The following is a 15985-nucleotide window of genomic DNA, read 5'->3' as shown; positions in this document are numbered from 1 at the left end:
ATGCATAAATCTAATGCTAGGATAGAAGGAAGTTTCTCCTAATCGTTACAAACTTATATTCACAAGTAGTAAAAGTTGATGACCTCAATTGCGTTAAGTAAATTCTTGGCATAAATTTCATGCAATTCATAGTAACGAATGCTTTGTCAATGCTTATGGTTTTCAAAGAACTTAATGATTCTTGCTTGTATCTCTATTATGCAATTCATGTAGGGAACTTGTGGGGAATGCTTTGGGTTGTCGTATGCAATCATCCAATTCAATAACGTTAGGAAAATCTGAGGGTTAATTAGTGCAATTCACGGTTAATCTAGGGCGTTGAGAATTCATGGGTTATTGAAAAGCAATTAGAAATCGTTTTGTGTGCAAGTATGGCATGTGTGGAGATGAACCCCTTAGCTAGCTTCCATTCCATTCATTGAATCCAAATTCGTTTTAAAATCTGTTTGTTTTACAAAGTTTTAAGTTTTGTATTTAATTTCGTCCAAACACAATCCCCCCCCCCCATATTTTGTTTAGTCTTAGTCATTACAATCTATCTTATTTTGTGTTTTTAAGTATTTGGAGTCTTGTGGACTTGTTTTGAGTTTTCGTTAAGTGAGTTAAGTGTTTTAAAAGATTAGTTTAATTTATTTAAGTCAAGTGTTTAGCACCTGATAGGAGCATATTTATGCGCCTTAGTTTGCTTGTTTTCCTGCATTTACGTTGTGTTTCTTTAGTTATTATAGTGTTTAAAGTTATTTTCGTGCAATTTCAGGTTTTAGTGTCAAAGTATGCAAAAAGAAGCAATTTGGAGCATTCTAGAGCATTTTTGGGCCAAGATTGGATAGTGCAAGCATGGAGGCATGAGGATGGACAAATTTGAAAGGCTTGAATTCAGTTAGGGAGTTGCAAGGGGGCCTAAAAACCTGATTTCTAGAAGGCTACATTGCAGCCACATGCACTTCCATCCTTTAAGCCATTCCACATGCAATTCCAACCTAATCCACATGCATTCATCATCATAACCTAGCTGTCATTCCACCTTTATGCATTCATCATCATAACCTAGTTGTCATTCCACCTTTGTGCCATGACTTCCCCTTCATTCCAGCCATTCCACATGCATTTCCAACCCACATGCCCCTTTAATCATTCAAACATGCACCCTTTATTCTTTCATCATTCCAGCCACTCCACATTCATCACCAACACAATCATCAACAAAAGACCCATTCCTAGCTGTTTTGCACATGCATTCCCTTAATTATTTCAACCACATGCACCCATAATCATTCACACCTTGCAGCCACATGCACATTCACCCCTTTCTCTCCCTATAAAACCATGCAATGCATTCATACAAAGGATTCCCATTCATACACAATTCACACACCAGAAATTCATTGTTGTGTCTCCCTTACAATCCAAACACCATCCTTCCATTTCCACCACTCCCCAAACCATTCACACCATCAAACTATCCTTAGACCTTGTGCCACAATAAAGAGGAAGAGAAGAGGGCCTAAACGTTCATACAATTCAAGTTTGAGTTGTTGGAATGTTTAGGTGTTTCTTTGATTTCAATGTTTAATTTCAATTCTCTTTGTTTTGTACGTATGAGGAACTAAACCCCCCCTTGGCTAGGGGGGGATTCAAAATATATGTTTATGTTTGCAATATGATTTGATTACTTCTAATTGCGTTTCATAAGTTGTGAATTCAATTTGTTTAACTGTTTGATTGATAACTTATTTATGTATGTTTATTGAGAGTGCACGCTTAATTTTCATGCATGAATATGACGCTAGAATATAAGTGAGTTTCACCTAATAGTTATGAACTTATATTCACAAGTAGTGGAGGTTGCTTATAAACAATCGCGTTAAATGAATTCTTGGCAAGAGTATCATGCATTCATAGTTACAATTGCCTCGTCAACACTTATAATTTTCATAGAACATAATGATCTCTCATTGTATCTCTTCTATGCATTCATGTTGAGAACCATTGGAGAATGATTTGAATTGTCACATGCATCTTCCAATTCAATAACATAAGCAAAATTTGAGAGTTAATTAGTGCATCACGGTTAACTTGGGGTGTTGAGCATCATGGTTTATTGAAAAGCAATTGGAAATCGTTTTATATGCAAGTGTAACATGTGTGGAGATGAACCCCTTAGCTAGCCATCCCATCCATTCTATTCCATCAAATTCGTTTTACAATCTGTTTTGTTTCCAAGTTTCTGTTTTAATTTCAAATTCATCCAAAACCAATCCCCCTTTACTTTATTGTCCAAATTAGTTAGAAAGTGTCTTAGTTTGTGTTTTTAAGTGTTTTGATTCAATTTGTTGCACAAATTCGTCCAAATTCACCAAGGTGCTCAAAACTGCCCAGAAAGTGTTTTTAAGGCAGTTTTGAGTGTTATAGGTGATGTTTGAGTCTTTTGGTTTGTTTTAGTGTTTTAAGCGTTTAGTTTCGCATTCTTTGAGTCTAGTTTAGTGTTTTAAACTTTATTTTACGTTTTTGAGTCAGTTTCCAAGTGATTTGCAATCCCTCCTAATCCCCGGTTAAGAACGATCCCTACTTACATACTTACTACAATTTATAAAAAGAGGGTTTAATTTGTGCGCGTATAATTCTCGCATCAAATTTTGGCGCCGTTGCCGGGGATTAGCAAATTTGCTAATCCCTTGGATTGTTCGTTTCTGTTATGTATTTTAGTTTTAGTTTTTTTTATTTGTATTTTGTTTGTTGAATTCAAGTACTAGAGAAGCACAACATGGCACTTGATAATGCTTCTCTATTGTCACAGCTCATGGAAAGGTCCCAAATGCAAAGCGTTGATATATTTGATCTTCAATCAAGGAATAACGTGTTTTCCAATACTTACAATTCAGATTGGAGTGATCATTCAAACTCTATATGGTGGGAACCTCAACATGTTCAAGAAGAACGATATTGGCAGCCATATGAGGAGTTCTATTCAAAACCTATGCACCCACCACAACCTCATATTCAATATGCCCAACCAAACTCAAGTTCGTCAATAGATTATAATCAAAAGCTTAATGAATTAATTTTTTTGGTGCAGGGCTCACAAAATCAAGCCAATGAGGCTCAACAAGGAGAATATTGGTAGCCATATGAGGAGTTCTATTCAACGCCTATGCAGCCACCATAACCTACCCAAAGCAATGAAATCCAAACTCAAGAAAAATCAATGCAAAATCAAGACAAAAGGTTGGACCACTTGGAAAAGCAAATTGGGCAGATAGCGGAGTTTGTAGGACAATTTTGCGACCAAGGCAAAATCCCTAATTCAACCATTGTAAATCCGAAGGAAGGAGTTGAAACCACCAAAGCTATCATGTTAAGAAGTGGCAAGGAGGTTGGAACGGACCCTCAACCATCAAAATCAAATCACGAGGAAGAGACCCAAGCCACGGCTAGGGTGGAAACACCTTTGCCGGAGGCACCTATTGCTCCTACGCCATCTAATTCAAGTAAGGTTGTTCCAAATTTAATTAGTGGTAACCCCATTCCACCTAATGTCCCTATTTCTTGCAGATTCATGACTTCCAAGGAAGAAGAAAGTGAAAAAGACATCTTGGAAGGCCTTCCAAAGGTGCAAAGCATGGAATATCAAGAATTCATCAAAGAGGACGTTCTTGAGATAAACAACCCCAAAGAAGTTGAATTTTATGACAAAGGACAAGGAACAATCCTCACACATAGTCTGTCCAAGGGCAAGGTTCCTGAAATATTCAAAGAAGATGTGTTTATTCTTGAGTTCATTTCGGAGCACACAGGTAAGCCGCCTCCCCAAATTTCAATTTTCTTTTATACTAATATGTTGTTAATGATTCAGGCATCCACTCTAGAATTTAAACCATTAACGGATCATCTCAAGTATCACCTCCCATTCAAAGATCAATTTCATGCCGTGCAATAAAAAAAAAAAAAATGTGTATGAATGGATGGAGCCTTCACAAAGGATGTTTACATTAAGCCCCACTACGAGGCATCGGAGCAGGAGGCATCGGAGCGAAAGGCATTAGAGCAGGAGGCATCGGAGATAGAGCATTCGAGGCCTCAATACTTGGCGGAACGCTGGATGACCTAGGAAAAAGGTGCCTCTGGAAGAAAAACGCAAGCCTTTGACGGTCACTTTGCATTCGACCTTGAGATTCTTGCATCTCATCAAGCTTCCTCTTCATGCCTGTCGAATAATTATTTGCAAGCACGTGCAAACTTCTATTCTCGTGCTTAAGCTATTTGATCTCTTGCTTGAGATTTTCCACCTCGGCCATCAATGATTCAACCTGACGGGAGCGAGCAAGTAGGCGTTGGCCCATGTTGGACACAGAGCCCGCGCACTGAACACTGAGAGCTAGGGACTCTTGAACGGCCAACTCATCGGACCGTCCTGAAAGCAGCTGACTATCTTTGGGAGTGAGGAGGTTCCGAGCTACTATCGTAGCTGTTGTTGCATCCGTCATCACAGAGTCTTCACTTGTAAGAGGGCCATGAGAAGATAAGAAAGACGGGCACCATACCTTACCCTGACGCGGCGCGACCGGATCACTGCTGAGACTCAAATCTAAGCAAATGTTCGATGGGTTAGATGAGTTAGCCATTTTTCAAGAAGTTAAAAGAGAAGGGTTGGATGGAGTAAAATCTCGACGGGCCGGAGACGATTTTTGGGAAATCTTCAAAGTGTGCATGTTAGAGGTGATCGATCACCTCTATTAAAGGAGAGGCGACACAATCACCGATTCAGAAATGAAGAGACACTACTCTTCAAATCCGGATGTTCCTGCGTAAAGATCGCCAGCTCTTCAGACGCAATCCCGGCTTTTCAGATAAAGCGTGCAGCTTTGTCAAAAGATTTCTGACAAAGTTGAAGACGCATGGAGGCCGAGAAAGCAGCTACACATTTTTGCCGACAAACGTGGGTGACAAAAGCCGAAATCCCGGCTTTTCAGAAAACGTGTGCAACTTTGTCAAAAGCTCCCGGCTTTTCAGAAGACGCGTGGAGTGAAGGAAGATTTGTGAAAAACATGTTCATTTAAGCAACATCAATAGCATGCAATTAACAATTAAAGGCGGAATCATGCTTGTATGCACTTAAAACAAAACACTTACCCATGAAATTCAAAGCCTAGTAGATACGTGAACCAAGACTCAACTCAAAATAAAGTGAGTTGAGAAATCAATACCTTTGTAGATTCCTCTTTGCATAAGCAAAGGCTAATCACCCAAAGAGAGGGCCTTCATTCCTTGCATCTTAGATCCATGGGTTTGGATGGATGAAAAGGTTTCTCCAAGTTCCCAAAATTGAGAACCTCTAATGATTCATCACCAAGGCATAATGAAGAAGAAATGAGTGACCTTGGAGGAGTTTGATTGCTAGATGATCCCTCCAAGGTGGCCTAAATTTTAGAGAGAAAGGAGAGCTTGTGTTCTCATCCTTTCCCCAAAAATTACCATATGTAAATTTTAGGCTATAAAGTCCTTTATATAGTCCCTTCAAATAAGTGACCTAATGGACCAAAAGCCCTATTCTTCTAATCATGGCCGGCCATAGGGTTTATTGGGCTTTCAAGCCCTTTGTTTATTCAAGTTGTCATACATCTTGAGTTAATGGGCTTGACATTCAAATCCCATTGGGCCTTGCGGCCCAAAACTAACCCGAGGTCTTTAACGAACTTATTCGTTTGATTAATTAACATATTAATTAATCCTAGCCTTATATAAATAATTAAACCATTTAATTATTCTTACTCATCTCCGTTGTTTCTTCAAACTCTACCTTACTCGGTGAACGATCCATTAGGTTCCTTTTAGCGAGGCAGTGGGCGATTAAAACTCTTTCTAATCGATTGTGAATTGAAACTTACTTTCAATTCTCCCGTTAGTGATAATACACTTTTAGGGCTTCCACAAACCATGGTTGACGCCTAGCAGCATGTCATGGTTACCCAAGCTAATCAGAAGAGGTGGAGAACCTATTCAGTTTTAGGATTACAAATGCAATACGGTCTTTCTCTAATACAATACTCTTGACCACATTGTTTGGTTTGATAGTTTATTCATGTCTACTATCCAATGTGAGTCTTGTGCTTATATGATTACCTTGAATGTGATTTGGAACACATTCCTAAATCTCATTCATACTTTGGCCAAAGATTCTTAATCATATCATAGAGTATTCTCCCTCAAACAGTTTGAAGGTTAGAGATCCCTTGTTGCGCATTCACTTGCCTCCATGGCTAAGTGGCTTAACCCCAACGATGCCATGGACACCCTCCTGATGGAGTGACTTTGACATAATCAAAGATTAAGGACCTAACCACAAGACAACTGTGATGCCTCAGGTCAAAAAACTAATTTGCATTATCCCAACCATGAGTTCTCATGTGACATGAATATGAGAACTCTTCGTTGATCGTGTTCAGTGAACTCATTCTCTATTGAGCACCTACGTACTTGTCTTGATGTCACACGCACCAATGACTCGAGACTAGTCACTCTCCCTGAGAGAAGACATAGCACGTACTGATCTTAACGGACTGTCAATGCCCAATTGACAATCTTATGATCAGGAACGTTTAGGATGTGTCAACGAAAGAATGGTCTCATGAATCTAACTTCTTTAGATCGCATTCTTCCAATCACATATTCCTTGGACTTATCGTTTAAGCATATAACATTTATATGAGACGGCTCAAACAATAATGTTTGCCCTTAATATTAAACTAGATTAGTTTAACATGTGAAATGTCCATAAAGTATCATCATATGATTGGTTTTAGCGCACATTTCCAACAATCTCCCACTTGCACTAGAGCCAATCAGCTTAGTCATCAGTGATGATACCTCTTCTGTAGTCATTTCATAAATGGCGGAGTAGTAGGCCTAGACAATGGATATCTATATGTTATCCATAGAAGCAACCTTGAGAATAACGACGTCACCATTATACATGATTCTCAATCATGTGGTTCAGTCTCTCATTTGAGTTCGGACCTTGATGAGACCTTGATTCCCTGGCTTGAGCTATCGCCCCATTAGTGTCATACACTTTCTGGTTGGAACCGAATGGAGAGTTCATGAATGAACTTTCCCATCCAAACAACAATGTTGTAAGCTTCTATATGGCAATATATTTTGCATACATGATGGAACACATTAAAGTCATTTACTTTTAACGTTTCCACCCAAATATCTCTTTAGTCATAATAAAGAGATATCTCATTATCACTTTATTCATAATGAAGAGATATTCTATGATGGATTAGATTCATAATCTAATACATTTACGCTTCCATTACGTTACTCTAATTCTTCCTCATTCTTGAGGAATCCATCCTTAGTATTTCTTAAATACCTAAGGATTCACTTGACAGTTGCCATGGTTCTGATCCTGGGCTTGCACTGATATCATCTTGTAGCGTTCTAGGTACAACTTATATCAATGTTTTCATACAATATGAAATACATAAATCACCTTTCTGCGTATGCATAAAGGATTCTATTTACGCTTTATTTCTTTGGGAGTCAAAGGGTACATTCCCTTTGAGAAGAACAACTTCCTAGTCTCACTAGAATTGTCATTCTAATTGAAGTTTATCATCATATGAGAAACTTCCTAGCATCTCTTGTCTATTTTAGGGATTGATATAATCCAATTATATCTTGAAATCTATCATTATAGATTTCCATCCCATGTATATAGACTATGTCTCCTATATACATTCTATCATTATAGAATGTTTAAAGTCATAACTTTAACGATGAAGAATTCCTTTCATTTTCAAAATTAATATATATCATGTATATATATTCAAATTTAGGAATATGATCAACTCCCACTAATCTTTTGTAAACCTAGTAAACAAAAGATTCATTTACATCTTTATGAGAAATCAAACAATTGATCTTTTCTCATAAGACGCTTATAGCTCCCACTAGCTTGCTAAGATCCATGATGGATGGATCTCTACAACTAACCTGTCTTGTGATTTATAGTTTTAGACATATATTATCAAGACTATCTTAATAATGGTTTCGGAAACCCATATTATGTCCAAACCATTCAACTGAGACGGTTTATAAATCCTTCTGGACTACCTTGGAGCTTGTGGTATAGGAACTAGGTTGTCTTAGAAGTATATATCATATATATATGGGTAATTGATAATGTCCAACGAACTAAATCTTATTCATGTTCATTCTTCTCCTAATGGAGAAATTCATTATCTTACGATGCTACTTTCCTTGATATTTTTCAAGGAAATTAATCTAAAGTGTTACTTTTTCCTTGGATCAAATCTAAGGAGGTAAATACTTTAGACGTCTTACTCATCTACTTACATTTCTTGAATTCTTTGAAACCTTTTGCAAAGTATTCGGACTTGTGTTTATTCAAAATAAACTATAGTCCAACCGAGAGTGATCTTCGGTGAATGTCATATAACATGAGTAGTATTATGTTGTGGACAAGTGCCACTAACATCTAAGTGAATTAACCTCAACAACTTTGTGATTCTTTCTTCTTTCCAAAAGAATAAAGATTCGAACATTTCGCCTCTATACAATTTTAACAAGAAGGTATTGGATCCGGATCTAACGATCCAAAGCATCCATCTATGACCAACTCGTAACTTATGTTTTAGAGGTATCACAACTCAGTTGGATTAGTCACTACCTTGCAACCTTTTGGGTTTTAAGCATCGTTATATTCTTAAACAGTTAACACTACCACATCATCTCTACTATAGAGACAATTAATTAGATTACCATAATCTAATCATTCATTAATAAAGAACAATGTTTTGTCAAACAAAACATTCATCCATCTCTACAATAGTGACGGAATTAAGTTCCTTAAAATTGGGACGTAAAGACAATCTTTGGTTTTTCCAATTTCTTTGGTAGTTCATATGAGGAAGTAAGTACAATCCGCTTTCGCAGAGATCTATATTTGATTCACGTTTCGAATGTGAAGTACTTTCTCTTCTCTCATTTATCTTCTACTTCTTATTAGCCACACTTTTACAACGATTCTAAAACATAGTTGCTAATACAGAAACATGTATTCAAGTAGAAGAACCAACTGTTTTGAATTATTCAAGAACATTTTACAACACCTTCGAAAGGTGTGTTCTTGACACTTGCAAGACATTTCTTGCAAATACCCCTTCCAATGTCCATCCTTTCATAAAGAAAGTTTGTTCCCTTGGAGTTATTTTTGCTTTCTTCATTTGACTTCCCTTTTGACTACAATAGTCATGATCCCTAAACTCCCACTATCTCTCTTGAAACTTATTTCAAATGTGTTATACACATCAAACGATTTGGAGAGCGTGCGGTTATTGTTCACTATATAGTTTACAATAAACTTAGTGAACCATTAGGATAGGGACACAAAGGTGAAGTCCTTGCCTAGTTTCCATCTCGTTAAGTGGTTTAACACTTCAACACTCAATGATTCAAAATCATCATAAGTCCATATAAATGGACTATTTTTGTCAACCAACCATTATGTTCTAAACATAATAACAAACTTTCAAGAGTTGTTCAAGGCAACTCTCATTTCTTCATACAACAATTTGTAAGTGAAGAATCATGGCACATAAAGTGTCCATGCCCTTGTGCTTACTTCAAAAGTTCCTTGTTTATGTAACAAAGAAACAAGCACTAAAGTTTGTGTTGATTAAGGGTTGTTCAAAGCAACTCTTATTTCTTCATACAACAATTTGTATTTGAAGAATTATGACATTAAAAGTGTTGTCCTTCTCATGTTAGACTTATCTAAAATATTCTTCCAATGATACATTATCAATAGGAAGATTGTGAGGATAAGACTACTTAGTTACATCTACAAGCCATTAAAGACAATCTATGGGATTGTAGAACTAAGTCCGGAATTTAAAGCATTCGGCTTTTCTTTGTCAAGTTTTGGATAGCGTTTGCAAATATATTGGTAAACAAATACATAACGAATATAAATTGATTGATTTTAAGCCATTTGATTCGGGTCTTTAAATCAAATAGCACCACCCACTATTTTTGGCAAATTCCATATCCCTCATCGGAATTCGAGAGTTTTGGAGGAAACTCTTAGTAGGGTATGGGAGGCTCACTATTACCAAGCCCACCTCACGATGATACGATATCGGCTAGCATTAATAATAATGAGAGAGTACGCTTACTCATTTGCATCTCTTGCAAGTACCCATCTTATTTGGCCTCTAGAGAATGTTGCCTCACAATGATATGATATCGGCGCCATTGCACTTAGTTAAGTTATTCCCACCATGCTTAGTTCATGAAGGGGTTCAAGAATAGCCTCACAATGATATGATGTTGGCCATCCTCGTTGCCTACACTCACCTCATCATATGCGTATAGACTCCTCCTGAGTGTAAGCATGCACTTTGTACTCCCCCATGATAGGGTGAAGCCGGTGTACAAGTCACAAACGATTGGAGCCTACCACGGTGGAAGGCCACGAAGAGATATTCAAAGCATCTCTCGCTTATCAACTTAATATTGATTTGGTTGAGGGTTTTTAGGTCTCATCACATATAAATATTCATTTTAATCTAATTAAAACAATTTTGGTCCTATTACAACTGTTGGTCCATTTGATTGATTTAGTTGTATATAATACTCCCACTAAGCTTTTAAAACGGTTTTTAAAGCAAGAGTATATGATACTACTAACATAAGGTTTGCATTCATTGATGGACTATATAGTTGCCTTAGGGCCTTAGGATGACTATGAACCTTTGATTCGATTCAACACGAGCCTAGTGTTGAATCTCGGTCTAGGGATGGAGATTGATTTTAGTTACGCGTTTAATCACATTAAGGCGTGTTGTCTTAGGGCGTTGGACCCAACTACTCCAATTTCATGCATATCGAATAAAACAAGAAAGGAGTACTTCAAAGTAAATAAGAGCTTATGCTCTTTTACAACAATTGATCAAATCAAATTACTTTAAAGTAAAGAAGAGCTTATGCTCTTTTACAACAATTGATCATATCAAATTACAACCAAAATTTAATCTACACATTCCCATGGTTCAAACAAATTTGAAACGGCCTTTCACATAGCTCAATTATAGTAGGCTTAGGTTCATAATCACCCTTTCTTTAATTAATTAACGCTTTAACTAATTAAACTTGAATGCAACATTTTCATTTGGTTTTTGTATCCATAGAATTGATTTAAATGGAGCTAAATGAAATGAAAATCCAATTCTCATTTAAAGAGACAAAACAATTTTGTTCTCTACCTAATTTGGGCCAAAATGCTATGACCTCAACTTTTGGGCCATTTTGCAAAACTTAAACTTTTGGGGTCACTTTGTAAAAACACAAAAGTCCACTACTTCATGTAATTACAACTAGAACCCAAAATTTTCCACAAAAGCTAAAACTTCATTAAAGAAGCAAAACAATTTGTCCTTTTAGTGATTTTGGACCTTTACGTAAAAACGTAAACTTTTGGGTCAAAGTACAAATACACAAAAGTATCAAAACTTTATGTAATTGCATGAAAGCCCCACAAAGACCCTAATTGAGTAGGGTGGCCGGCCATTTGAAACAAAGTATAAAAAAATTTCAAAGTTTTGTAAGTGGGGTGTGTGAAATGGAATAAATCATTACACACCAACCCACTAAAATTTCTTTAATTTTTCAAAATAAATATCTAATATATTTAAACATAAGAAATATTTCAAAACAAAAACTTTATGAAATAAATCAAAACTTTGAATCAAAACACCAAACCTTTTGTTCTTGGCAAGAACATATCAAGAACAATGAAGAACATCCATGAAAACCCATAAGAGCTCCATGAACATTCTTCACCCAAAAACATACCAAAACCACTCAAACTTAAGGGAAATAACATACAACCATACTAGGGTACATAGGGGTTCCAAAAGTCACTTTAAAACACTTTTAACAAGTCAAACAAGAACCCAAAAATCCACCCTTTGGATTTGGCCGAATTTCCCCAAAAACATGGCACCAAATTTTAGCTCCAAAATTCATGCTCATATGAACTACATCTACAACATTTGAGATGGCAAATTTTCTAACAAAATTTACATTCAAAGAAGCAAGAATAAAGCTTGTAACAATTACAACATTCAAATCACAAACTATGAACTACAAAATCCAAAAGGATTCACCAACTACTAGACTTAGGCTCTGATACCACTTGAAGGAAGATTTGTGAAAAACATGTTCATTTAAGCAACATCAATAGCATGCAATTAACAATTAAAGGCGGAATCATGCTTGTATGCACTTAAAACAAAACATTTACCCATGAAATTCAAAGCCTAGTAGATAGGTGAACCAAGACTCAACTCAAAATAAAGTGAGTTGAGAAATCAATACCTTTGTAGATTCCTCTTTGCATAAGCAAAGGCTAATCACCCAAAGAGAGGGCCTTCATTCCTTGCATCTTAGATCCATGGATTTGGATGGATGAAAAGGTTTCTCCAAGTTCCCAAAATTGAGAACCTCTAATGATTCATCACCAAGGCATAATGAAGAAGAAATGAGTGACCTTGGAGGAGTTTGATTGCTAGATGATCCCTCCAAGGTGGCCTAAATTTTAGAGAGAAAGGAGAGCTTGTGTTCTCATCCTTTCCCCAAAAACCATATGTAAATTTTAGGCTATAAAGTCCTTTATATAGTCCCTTCAAATAAGTGACCTAATGGACCAAAAGCCCTATTCTTCTAATCATGGCCGGCCATAGGGTTTATTGGGCTTTCAAGCCCTTTGTTTATTCAAGTTGTCATACATCTTGAGTTAATGGGCTTGACATTCAAATCCTATTGGGCCTTGCGGCCCAAAACTAACCCGAGGTCTTTCACGAACTTATTCGTTTGATTAATTAACATATTAATTAATCCTAGCCTTAGATAAATAATTAAACCATTTAATTATTCTTACTCATCTCCGTTGTTTCTTCAAACTCTACCTTACTCGGTGAACGATCCATTAGGTTCCTTTTAGCGAGGCAGTGGGCGATTAAAACTCTTTCTAATCGATTGTGAATTGAAACTTACTTTCAATTCTCCCGTTAATGATAATACACTTTTAGGGCTTCCACAAACCATGGTTGACGCCTAGCAGCATGTCATGGTTACCCAAGCTAATCAGAAGAGGTGGAGAACCTATTCAGTTTTAGGATTACAAATGCAATACGGTCTTTCTCTAATACAATACTCTTGACCACATTGTTTGGTTTGATAGTTTATTTATGTCTACTATCCAATGTGAGTCTTGTGCTTATATGATTACCTTGAATGTGATTTGGAACACATTCCTAAATCTCATTCATACTTTGGCCAAAGATTCTTAATCATATCATAGAGTATTCTCCCTCAAACAGTTTGAAGGTTAGAGATCCCTTGTTGCGCATTCACTTGCCTCCATGGCTAAGTGGCTTAACCCCAACGATGCCATGGACACCCTCCTGATGGAGTGACTTTGACATAATCAAAGATTAAGGACCTAACCACAAGACAACTGTGATGCCTCAGGTCAAAAGACTAATTTGCATTATCCCAACCATGAGTTCTCATGTGACATGAATATGAGAACTCTTCGTTGATCGTGTTCAGTGAACTCATTCTCTATTGAGCACCTACGTACTTGTCTTGATGTCACACACACCAATGACTCGAGACTAGTCACTCTCCCTGAGAGAAGACATATCACGTACTGATCTTAACGGACTGTCAATGCCCAATTGACAATCCTATGATCAGGAGCGTTTAGGATGTGTCAACGAAAGAATGGTCTCATGAATCTAACTTCTTTAGATCGCATTCTTCTAATCACATATTCCTTGGACTTATCGTTTAAGCATATAACATTTATATGAGACGGCTCAAACAATAATGTTTGCCCTTAATATTAAACTAGATTAGTTTAACATGTGAAATGTCCATAAAGTATCATCATATGATTGGTTTTAGGGCACATTTCCAACATAGAGGACATTGCTGCATCCGCACTGCCACTTGCCATTACAATTCCTATATACATCAACATTCATGGCAAGGCATACACCCAAAAACGCATGACTTCCCTTCTCGGCTTAGAATGTAACTGCAACCAACCCTCTCAAACATGCTCAGTTTTCTTCTTCTCTTGAGAACACATTTTCAACCATTGATGTATCCCCCAAAGAAAATACCAGATGCCTGGAGTACAGATGAGGCAAGAGGAAACGGTGGATCGAAGCATGTGGAGACAAGCGCAACAAATATATGTGCTGATTCATTCGCTGCTTCTGCAAAAGCAAAAGTATCTCATATCATCAAGGGCGAAAGCAAAGGTATCTCATATCATGATATTTCCCTGTCCTTTCCTTTGTCCTTGTTATTACTCGCATGGCAAAGTAAAGTGAGCAATCAGCCGGCACTTGGAGTCAGTCTACCGATCTGGAACCAACTACCTGGAATCTATTCCCTGGTTGCTTACCTAGCGTTGCTCTCGAGTAGTCATCTACAAAGGTTGAAACACTTCCAGAGAAGGGACCACATCGGCTTGGAGAACAGCTAAGACGAGTGACGAGGAAACATCAATCTTGTGGATAGTCAGCAAACGCAACAACTGCATATGCTGAGTTATCCTCTAACCCTCTTCAATATGAATTGGAAAGATTGAACAAAGAAACCGGTCATCACCTCCACCTCGTGCTTGCCTGCCATGTGTCAGAATCCTTCAGCTCAGTTCAAGATTAGCCTGTGGAAAAACTCACGATCAAGCCTCAATGCAATCACCAAGGAGAAGATGGAATTTACACTCCATAACTAGATTTGCATCCCTAAACTCTTCTCTTTGTTAGATATATTCTGCCATGTTTAGTATGTTTAAGTGTTGTTTGTGTGTTTACTTATGTTTTGTGTGAATCTATGCTTAAAACATTGAGGACAATGTTTGATTTAAGTGTGGGGGGGGTAACTAAGTATATTTGATACAAATTCGTGGGATTTTATCACCCATAACTTCAAACGTTGTTCCTTGCTGTTTTAAGGTGTTTTTAAGATGTTTTAGAGTGTTTTAGTATGTTTTGTTTTATAACTCCGAAAATCACATAAAAATTTGAAAAACATGTTTTGAAAAGCCTAAAAAGAGTGTTTTGAGTCGTTTTTGTGTGTTTGTGTCTTAGGGTACCTTCCAACACAATGATAAGGATTTGGTTTGTAATTGCATGACTATTAAAAAGAGTTATAAACATGGAGGAAAGTTTGATTTACTCTTGGTATATGCTTGGTTATGGTTATAATGTATGACTTCACATGCAATCATAAAAGAAAAATTCGTTTTTGTAACATGCTTGAAGGAAGGAACTCAAACAAACGCTACAACCCTGTGAGACTCGATCCATTACCTTCCTTGGAGAGTTATAATCTGTGATTCTTTGTTTTCTAAAGTTGTTGCATGATCTCATTATTCCTTGCTTGGTTGCTACTTAGAATGCAATTGTATCATGATAGAACTAAATGCTAGAACTTATATCCGTTTCATTCAAAGCATGACATTGAATTGCATAACATATATCAAGATGAAGTTGTGTAGTTGCCACCATAGCCAAATAGCCTTACGTCCCATATTTCGTATATGTTGTAAGTTTTAACCCCGTTGAGCTTTGTTTAGCCTTTATTCTTTGTTAACCCACATTTTCCTCACCTAGCCTAGTTTAGGACAATTCACACCCTTGTTCTTAAAAGATAGTGAGCATGACTTAAATGAATTCCTTTTGAGTTACATTATGCAAGAAAATGAGTGTGGGGGAGGGAAAGTTTGTTCTTAAGTTTATATGTATGTTTTGAGATTCAAAAGAAAAGAAAAAAAAAATTGTGAAAAACATATGAAAAAGAAAAACAGAAAAGAAAAGAAAGAAAGGAAAAGAGCTTGTTCTCCCTTTTTGTTCAAAAGTTGAGTTTTCATTCAAAA

General features: G+C 36.9%; 1 long non-coding RNA gene across 1 annotated transcript in view; it reads right to left on the bottom strand.

Annotated features, from left to right (window-relative positions):
* LOC125472230 overlaps positions 1 to 15985 on the bottom strand; it is a 52959-nt gene that overhangs the window by 1312 nt on the left and 35662 nt on the right. The gene's annotated exons all lie outside the window — the stretch shown is intronic.

Source organism: the organism of the source record quoted next, unplaced genomic scaffold, assembly GCF_019419815.1.
Source record: "Pyrus x bretschneideri cultivar Hongxiangsu unplaced genomic scaffold, Pyrus_bretschneideri_v1 Contig68, whole genome shotgun sequence".
Classification (NCBI taxonomy): Eukaryota; Viridiplantae; Streptophyta; class Magnoliopsida; order Rosales; family Rosaceae; genus Pyrus; species Pyrus x bretschneideri.
The sequence above is the reverse complement of the archived record's forward strand: the minus strand, read 5'-3'. Positions and strand labels throughout refer to the sequence as shown.